Source organism: Orycteropus afer, unplaced genomic scaffold (genome assembly GCF_000298275.1).
Source record: "Orycteropus afer afer isolate SDZICR_OR568_19922 unplaced genomic scaffold, OryAfe1.0 scaffold00169, whole genome shotgun sequence".
NCBI lineage: Eukaryota > Metazoa > Chordata > Mammalia > Tubulidentata > Orycteropodidae > Orycteropus > Orycteropus afer.
Window position 1 is genome coordinate 4053744 of NW_006921756.1, and position 11097 is coordinate 4064840.

Below are 11097 nucleotides of genomic sequence, written 5' to 3' on the forward strand. Positions count from 1 at the left end.
GAGCTCCTCAGTTGCTCATAGCAAATCCCACCTTGGAGTTTACAAAGACTTATGGGTAGAAAAGCCACACAAAGTAATTTACTATACCACACCAGAATAACACACATGCCCTGTTGCCCAGATATTTTAAAACAAAACAAAACAAAAAATCAGAGTGAAACAAACCAAGATACAATCAACAAATTAATACAATATCACTACAATGTCAGGGAGACAACAGAGAATTTCAAATCACCCACCAAAAGCAAGACAAGATGGCTCAAACAAGTGACCAAAGTACAGGGACAGGAATTCTTCCAGAGGAAGAAATACTATTGGAACTTCCTGATAAAGAATTTAAAAGAATTATGTTCAGGTACTTTCAATAGCTTGAGAGAAAGTTCAAGGGAACAAAGACTGAAGGAAAACCCAGGCAAAAATCTAGAAGATTTTTTTTTTAATACAAGAACAAATTGACAAAATAAATAGAAAATTAGAAACCACACAAAACAGCAAATTGAAATCCAGAAGAAGAATATATAAATTTCAGAAATAGGTAAGCATTGGAAAAGCAAGAGTAGAATAAATCAATGGAAGACAGAATAAGTGAGATTGAAGACAAATCTTTTAATACTAATCATTATTGTAGTGTATCTAATTTGTTACAATCAGAAAAAAGGAAAGGAAGTAAAGAAAGCTGAAAAATTATGCGGGACACCATCAAGAGGGAGAAGGAGCTCTAGTGGTGTAGTGGTTAAGGTATTTGACTGCTAACCAAAAGGTAGGTTGTTCAAACCCACCAGCCACTCTGTGGAAGAAAGATGAGGTGGTCTGCTTTCATAGATTGACAGCCTTGGAAACACTACTGGGGGTCACTAAGATTTGGAATTGACTTGACGGCAGTAAGTTTGGTTTTTGAGTATCAAGAGGAATAATTTACATATGATCAGAATTTCAGAACAAGAGTAGACCAAAAAAAAAAAAAAAAAGCACTGGGAAAATTGTTGAAGGTCTATTGAAAGAAAAATTCCCTAATATCATGAAAGACAAGAAGATATGCATTCAAAGGCTCAATTAAACCTAAGGGGGATAGACCCCAAAAGAAAATCACCAACACATATCATAATCAAACTTTCCAAAACCAAAGACAGAGAAAGAATCCTGAAGCCAACTTGTGAAAAATGAAAAGTTACCTACAAGAGAGAATCAACAAGACTACACTCTGATTTCTGAGCAGAAACCATGCAGGCAAGGAGGCAATGGGATGACATATATAAGACCCTGAAAGAAAGAAAAAAAAAGGCCAACTAAAATTACATATTCAGCAAATTGTCTCTTAAATATGATGGTGAAATTAGGACATTCCCAGATAAACAGAAATTAAAAGAATTTGTAAAAACTGGACCAACCTTATAAGGAATGCTGATGTAAGTCTTTTAGACAGAGGACAAACAACAGCAAATAACAATGTGAGATTAAGACACAAAACAACATCACCCAGAAATCAGGCTATATACAGCACTATTAAAAATGAAATAAACCTACAAGATTGAAATTAGGGAACCAGAGATGTCAATTTGTAAATGATGATAATTACCAACCAAATAAAGGTAGTAAATGATGAACTTACAGAACTTCCAAATGGAGAGGAATTAAACATGATATAAAGGTAGAACCGACTGCTTTAAACTTGGGAAGATAATTACAAATTATAGGATAACCTCAAAGAAATTTAATAAACTTTCTCATCAAAAGAAAAAAAAGAAAGAAAATCATAAAGTCTCAGAAAACACTAAGACAACAGCAAAGAAGGAAATGATAAGAAAATCTGTAAACAGAATGAACTCAGCACAGAAAAATATACTGAACAAGGAAGCTATCAACATAACACGTACACACAAAACAAACTCAGGAACATGGCAGAAGTAAATTTTTACCTATTGATAATTACACTGAATGTGAATGGATTAAATGCACTGGTCAAGAGACTGAGAGTAGCAGAAAGGATAGGAAAACATGACTCACCAATATGCTGTCTATAAATGACACACCTTCAACGCAAAGACAAAAGTAAGCTAAAAATGAAGGGATGGAAAAAACATATATCAAGCAAATGCAACAAAAAAGAGCAGAAGTAACAACAGTAATTGCTTATAAAATAGACTTCAAGGCAAAATAACCTCCCAAAAAACAGCAAAATAAAGAAGGTAAGACATTATATAATAATTAAAAGTTCAATAAAGCAACAAAACATAAACATAATAAATATCTATGCACCCAATGAAAGTGCCCTAAAATACATTAATAAAACTTTAACAGAACTGAAAATAGATATAGATAACTCCACAATAATAGTAGAGGACTTTAATACATCACTTTTGATGGAGAACAGAACTAGAAAGAAACTCAATAAAGATACAGAGGATGTAAACAACACAATCAACCAACTGTACTTCATAGATGTATACCGAACACTCCATCCAAAAACAGTACAATATACATTATTTTCCAGTTCACATGGAACATCTCCATATTATATGTTAGGCCACAAAGCAAACTTCAATACATTTTAAAACATTGAAATACTACAAAGCATCACCTCAGATTACAATGCTATAAAATTAGAAATAAACAATAGATCAAGAAAAAAAAAAATCAAATACATGGAAACTGAAAAGCACCCTAATTAAAAACTACTGGGTAACAGAAGACATAAAAAATGAAATATAAAAAACTTGAATCAAATGAGAATGAAAATACAACATACCAAAATCTCTGGTACATAGCAAAAGCAATGCTCAGATTATAATTTATAGCTAAAAACAGACACATCAAAAAAGAAGAAAGAACCAAAATCAATACCTTCATCCAACAACTCCAATATTTAGAAAAAAAATAGGAAAAAAAAGTGTGCAGAAGAAAGGAAATAACAAAAGTTTGAGCAGAAAAAAATGAAACAGAAAACAGATAAATAATAGAATCAAAAAGACTAAAAGTTGGTTCTTTGAAAAGATTAATGAAATGGAAAAACCACTGGCAAAGTTGATAAAGGTAAAGTAGAAGTTGCAAATAACAAGAATAAGAAATGAAATAGGCAATGCCATAATAGAACCCACTGAAATAAAAAAGATAATAACAGAATACAATGAACACAACTGTGGGAGCTCTGGTGGTGTAGTGCCTAAGGCATTTGACTGCTAACTAGAAGTCTGGCAGTTCAAACCCACGAGCTACTCCCCAGAAGGAAGGTTGGGCAATCTACTTCCATGGTGATACCAGCTCAGAAACCCAAGAAGGGGTCGCTATGAGTCATGTCCGACTCGATGGCAGTGTTATGAACACATCTGTACTCCAGCAAGTTTGAAAACCTAGCAGAAATGGACAAATTTCTAGAAACACACTATTTACCCAAACTAACAGTCTGAGGTAGAAAATTTGAACAGATCTGTTACAAAAGAAGAAAATCAAGAGGTCATAAAAAACTCCCAATGAAAACAAAAGTATCGTGGCCCAGATGACTTCACTGGTGAATTCTATCAAATATTCAGAGAAGAACTGATACCAATTCGACTTAAACTATTAAACAATGTAGAAAAGTTTGGAATACTGCCAAACTCATTCTATGAAGCAAGCATAACCCTGAAACAAAACCAAACAAAGATATCACTAAAAAAGACAATTGCAGACCAATAGCACTCATGAATATTGATGCAAAAATTCTCAACAAAGTCCTAACCAATAGAATCCAACAATATATATTAAAAAAATAATGCATCATAAGCAAGTAAGATTCATACCAGGTATGTAAGGATGGTTCAACATTAGAAAAACAATCAATGTAGTCTACCACATAAATAAAACAAAACAAAACAAGAAAAACATGATATGCAGAAAAAGCATCTGATAAAATCCAACACCTATTCTTGATAGAAAACACTCAGCAAAATAGGAATAGAAGGGAAATTCCTCAGTGTAAGTAAGGGCACATACACAAAACCAAAGGTCAATATTATTTTCCATAGAAAGATACTTAAAACATTCCACTTATGAATGGGAACCAGACAAAGATCCTTTTTATCATCACTTCTATTCAAAATTGTATTGGAAGTCCTAACCAGAGTAATAAGGCAAGAAAGGGAAATAAAAGGCATTTTTTTTGGCAAAGAAGAAGTAAAACTTTCTCTATCTGCAGATGATATGATCCTATACATAGAAAATCCTAAAGATTCAACAAGAGAACTACTGGAACTAATAATAGTGAGATTCAACAAAGTGGCAGAGTACAAAATCAACATACAAAGATCAGTTGGATTCCTCTACACTAACAAAGAGATCTCTAACAAGGAAATAGGAAAACAATACCATTTACAGTAACTACCCAAAAGATGATGAATTTAGAAATAAATCTAACCAGAGACACAAAGAACCTATACAAAAAAACAAAACAAAAACCTATAAAACACTACTACAAGAAACCAAAAGAGACCTATATAATAGAAGAATATACCATGCCTATGGATGGTAAGACTTAACATTGTGAAAATGTCAATACTATAAAGCAATCTACAGATATAATGCAATCCCAATCCAGATTCCATAATTGTTCTTTAAAGTGATGCAAAAACTAATCACCAACTTTATATGGAAAGGAACAATACCCCAGATAAGCAAAGCACTACTAAAGAGAAGAACAAAATAGGAGGCCTCACATTCCCCCACATCAAAACCTACTGTGCAGCCACAGCAATCAAAATAGCCTGGTACTGGTACACTGACAGACACACAGACCAACACAATAGAATTGAGAAACTAGAAGTAAATCCATCTACCTATGGATGTCAAAGCTGATCTTTGACAAAAGGCTGAAACTAATTAAATGGGGAAGAGATAGTATCTTTAACAAATAATGCTGGCAAAACCAGATGTCCATTTGCAGAAAAGTGAAACAGGACCCATATCTCACACTTTATGCAAAAACTAACTCAAGATGGGTCAAAGAACTACATGTAAAACCTAAAACATTCATAAAGATCATCAAAGAAAAAAATAAGGGCAACTTAGGGAAACTAATACATGTCATAAATACATATCAAACATAACTTAAAACATGGAAACAGCAGAAGCCAAATGAGATGACTGAGGCCTTCTAAAAATTAGACATTTATGTGTATCAAATGACTTCACCAAAAGAGTAAAAGGAGAAATTAAAGACTGGGATATAATTTTTGGCAATGACATATCAGGTAAGGGACTGATCTCTAATATTTTAGAAAACTTCAACACCTCAATAACAAAAACAAACAACCCAATTAAAAATGGGCAGAGGACATGAACAGACACTTCACCAAAGAAGATATTCAAGTAGCTAACAAACACTTGAAGAAATGCTCTCAATTATTAGCCATTAGGTAACATTTGTTCAGGGGTAAAGCTCAGAAGACAGGAAGGGATAGGAAAGAAGGACAAAGGGAAATGGTAAACACAAGGAGGAAGTGGGAAGAGTGCTGTTATGTTGTGGAGATTGGAATCAATGTCACAAAGCAATATATGTATGAATTGTTGAATGGAAAACCAATTTGCTTTGTAAACTTTCACCCAAATCACAATAAAAAAAATAGTAATTTAAAAATTTTTAACAAGGAAATCAATAGGCAATCTATATTCACACACATACACATATACATACATATACACACATATACATACACAGTGGACTTGTATTCAGAATATATAATGAATTCATATAATTTAATAATAAAATGACAATACAGTAAAAACTGGACAAATATTTGAACAGGCCTTCACATATGATGATATACAACTGGCAAATAAATGTATGAAAAAGTACTCAACATCATTAATCATCTGTAATTAGTGCAAATTCATAACAATTTAATTTAATGCAAATTAATGCTGAACAGTGATATACTGACACACACACTATGACTCAGATAAAAAATAGTGACAATGACAAATGTTGACAAGGATGTGGTGCAATCAGAACATTCTGGCTGGAATATAAAATGGTACAACCACTTTGGATAACTATAAAGTTAAACATACACCTATCCTATGACCCAGCAATTCTACTCTTAAGAATTTACTCAAAAGAAATGAAGACATGTCCATATGAAAACAATCATAGTCAAACACCTTGAGGGAAAGAGTTGTGGGCATCGGGGCTCAGGACTATAGTCTAGGGGGTCACTAAAATCAACTGATATGGCATAATCCACAAATACATTATTTTTCATCCTAGTTTGGTGAACAGTGACTGGGATCGTAAAAGCTTGTGAGTGACCAGCTAAAACCAAAAAACCAAACTCATTGCCGTCGAGTCGGATCCACCTCCTAGTGACCGCTAGGCAGTATCACTATGGAAGTAGGTTGCCCAATCTTCCTTCTGAGGAGTGGCTGGTGGGTTTGAACTGCCAGCCTTTTGGTTAACAGTCAAATGCCTTAGGCACTATACCACTGGAGCTACCAGCTAAGGCACAACTATTGGTCTCCTCCTATCTAGAGCAAAGAAGAGTGAAGAATATAAAAGATGCATGGAAACAATCAGTCCAAAAAACTAATGCACCATGTGAACCCTAGCATCCATAACCCTGAGATGAGAACTAGATGTGCCTAGCTACCACTGCTGACTGATCTGATAGGGATCACAAGAGGAGGTCCAAGATAGAGTGGGAGAAAAATGTGGAACAAAATTCAAAATGATAAAAAAAAAAAAAAAGAAGATGAAGAAGACCAGGCTTACTGGTCAGATAAATACTAGTAGAACCTCAAAATTATGGGCCTTGGACACCCTTGAAGTTGGGATTTGAACTCAAGCACCTTGGCTCAGCTTTCAGCCAGTTGATAAGATGAACATTAATACCAGGAGGGTATACACTCATTGTTGTTGTTGTTATGTGCCATCGAGTCGGATCCAACTCATAGTGACCCCGAGGCAGTATCACTATGGAAGTGATATGGAAGCCCAACCTTCCTTCCAAGGAGTGGCTAGTGGGTTTGAACCGCCAACATTCTGGTTAGCAGTCAAGTGCCTTAGGCACTATGCTACCAGAGCTCCTACACACTCTTTAGAGCAATCAGGGATAGAACTAGGAAGGCTGAAGGGATGGGAAGAAAGAACAAAGGGAAAGGGTGGGTGCGGGGAGGAAGTGGGAAGAATGCTGTTACTTTGTGGGGATTGCAGTGAATGTAACAAAACAATGTGTATGGATTTTTGAATGGAAAACCGGCTTGCTCGGTAAACTTTGATCTAAATCACAATAATAATAATAATAAAAGAGCATAATGATCAAGGCAGACCTTTTTAACTAGTTGAGCTAAACTGCTGTTGAGTTTTAAGATTTCTTCAGGGGATATATTTGGGTTAAGATTTCTTTTTTTAAAAAAAGAAGATGGAAGGAATATACAGAGTCACTCACTGTACAAGAAAGAATTGGTAGACATTCAACCGTTTTAGGAGGTAGCATATGATCAAGAACTGATGGTATCAAAGGAAGAAACCCAAACTTCACTGAAGGAATTGGTGAAAAACAAGATCCAGGAATTGACAAAATACCCACTGGGATGTTTCAACAAATGGATGCAGTGCTCGAAGTTCTCAATCACCTATGCCAAGAAATTTGGAAGACAACTACTTGGTCAACCAACAGGAAGAGGTCCATATTTGTACCCATTTTAAAGAAGGGTAATCCAACAGAATGCAGAAATTATTGACCAATATCACATGCAACTAAAATTTTCCTGAAGATAATTAAAAAACAGTTGCAGCAGCACATTGAAAAGGAAATGTCAGAAGTTCAAGCCAGATTCAGAAGATGGTATGAAATGAGGGATATCATTCCTGATGTCAGGTAACTCTTGGCTGAAAGCAGAGACTACCAGAAAGATGTTTACCTGTGTTTTATTGACCATGCAAAGGCATTCAGCTATGTGAATCATAACAAATTATGGATAACATTGAGAAGAATGGGAATTCCAGAACACTTGATTGTGCTCATGAGGACCCTGTACACAGACCAAGAGGCAGTTGTTCAAACAGAACAAGGGGATGGTGTGTGGCTTAAAATCATGAAAGGTGTGTGTTAGTGTTGTATCATTTCACCATACTGTTTCAATCTGTATTAATAATAATAATAATAATAATAATAATAAAACTCACTGCCATTGAGTCACTTCCAATCATAGTGACCCATATTGTTTATGCTGAGCAAATAATCCAAGAACTTGCACTATATGAAGAATACTGCAGTATCAGGATTAGAGGAAGGCTTATTAACAACCTGTGATACACAGCTGAAACAATCTTGCTTGCTGAAAATGAAGATGACTTGAAGCCCTTACTGATGAAGATCAAAGACTACAGCCTTCAGTACAGATTACTGTACAACATAAAGAAAACAAAAATTGTCACAACTGAACCAATAAGGAACATCATAATAAATGGAGAAAAGATTGAAGTTGTCAAGGATTTCGTTTTACTTGGATCCACAATCAACACTTATGGAAGCAGCTGTCAGGTAGTCAGAAGACATATTGCACTGGGCAAATCTGATGCAAAGAACCTCTTTAAAGTGTTTAAGAGCAATGATGTCACTTTGAAGACTAAGGGGTCCCTGGCCCAAGCCATGGTGTTTTCAATAGCCTTACATGCACGTGAGAGCTAGACAATAAGTAAGGAACACAGAAGAACTGATGCATTTGAATTGTGGTGTTGGCAAAGAATATTGAATGTACCACAGACTGCTAGAAGAATGAACAAATCTATCCTGGAGGAAGTACATTTTTAGAAGTGAGAATGGCTGGACTTTGTTTCTCACACTTTGGTCATGTTGTCAGAAGGGACAAGACCTTGGAGAAAGACGTCATGCTTGTTAAAGTGGAGGTCAGTGAAAAAGGAGAAGACTCTCAACAAGATGGATTGACACTGTTGCTGTGAAGGTGGGCTCAATATGGCAACGACTGTGAGGATGGTGAAGAAATGTGAGTATTTAATTCTATTGTACATAGGGCCCCGTTGAGTCAAAACTGACTTGACAGCAACTATCAACAACAACAACAACAGAGTTGCTGTGAGAATAACATGAGCTTCATATAACTGGATCTTATAAAAGGCTCTTTTAAGGGCTTTTATAAAGGCAAATACCTTTTTTTTTTTCAACAACATAAACAGTGTCTATACACATGGACCTCACCAGATAGAATACACAGAAATCAGATTGACTACATCTGTGGAAAGAGATGATGGAGAAGCTCAATATCTTCAGCCATAACAAGGCCAGGAGCTGACTGTGAAACAGACCATCAGTTTCTCATATGCAAGTTCAAGTTGCAGGAGAAGAAAATTAAGACAAGTTCACGAGAGCCAAAATATGACCTTGATTATATCCCTCCTGAATTTAGAGACCATCTGAAGAATAGATTTGACTCACTGAACACCAATGACTGAAAACCAGACAAATTGTGGGATGACATCAAGAACATCATCCATGAAGAAAGCAAAAAGTCACTGAAAAGACAGGAAAGGAAGAAAAGACCAAAATGGATGTCAGAAGAGACTCTGAAACTTGCCCTTGGGTGGAGAGTAGCTAAAGCAAATGGAAATAATGACAAGATAAAAGAGCTGAAAAGAAGATTTCAAAGAGCAGCTCGAGCAGACAAAGCCAATTACTATAATGAAGTGTGCAAAGACCTGGAAGTAGAAAATCAAAATCAGCATTTCTCAAGCTGAAAGAACTGAAGAAAAAATTCAAGCCTTGAGTTGCATTATTGAAAGATTCTATGGGCAAAATATTGAATGATGCAGGAAATATCAAAAGAAGATGGAAGGAATATACATTCACTGTATCAAAAGTAGTGGTTGATGTGCATCTATTTCAGGAGGTGGCATATGGTCAAGAACCAATGGTATTGAAGGACGAAATTGCAGCTCTACTGAAGGAATTGGTGAAAAACAAGCTCCAGGAATTGATGGAATACCCACTGAGATGTTTCAACAAATGGATGTTGTGCTGGAGGCACTTTCTCATCTATGCCAAAAAATTTGGAAGACAGCTACCTTGCCAACTGACTAGAAGAGATCCATCTTTGTACCCATTCCAAAGAAAGGTGATCCAACAGAATGTGGAAATTATCAAACAATGTCATTAATATCACACACAAGTAAAATTTTGCTGAAGATAGTTCAAAAACGGTTGAAGGAGTATATTGACAGGGAACTTCCAGATATGCAAGCTGGATTCAGAAGAGGAAATAATATCATTGTTGATGTCAGTTGGATCTTGACTCAAAGCAAAGAATACCAGAAAGATGTTTACTTGTGTTTTATTGACTATGCAAAAACATTCAATTCTGTGCATAATGACAAATTGTGGATAACATTGAGAAGAATGGGAATTCCAGAACTTGATTGTGCTCATGAGGAACCTGCAAATAGACCAGGAGGCTGCGTTCAAACAGAACAAGGGGATAATGCATGGTTTAAAACCAGGAAGGGAGCGTGTCAGCGTTGTATCCTTTCACCATACATATTCAATCTGTATGCTGAGCAAATATCCAAGAAGATGGACTATATGGAGAAGAAAGTGGTATCAGGATTAGTGGAAGGCTCATTAACAACCTCTGATATGCAGAAAACACAAGCTTGCTTGCTGAAAGTGAAAATAACTTGAAGTACTTACTGATGACGATTGAAGACTACAGTCTGCAGTATGGATTACACCTCAACATAAAGAAAATGAAAATCCTCACAACTGAACCAATAAGCAGCATCATGATAAATGGAGAAAAGATTGAAATTGTCAAAGATTTCATATTACTTGATTCCACAATTAACAGCAATGGAAGCAGCAGTCAAGAAATCAGATGGTGTATTGCACTGGGCAAATTTGCTGCAAAAGATATCTTTAAAGTGTTAGTTGTTGTTGTTGTTATGTGCTGTCGAGTAGGACCCGACTCCTAATGACCCCTCCTTGGGTTTCTGAGGCAGTATCACTATGGAAGTAGATTGCCCAAGCTTCCTTCTGAGGAGTGGCTGGTGGGTTTGAACTGCCAGCCTTCTGGTTAGCAGTCAAGTGCCTTAGGGACTACGCCACCAGAGCTCCT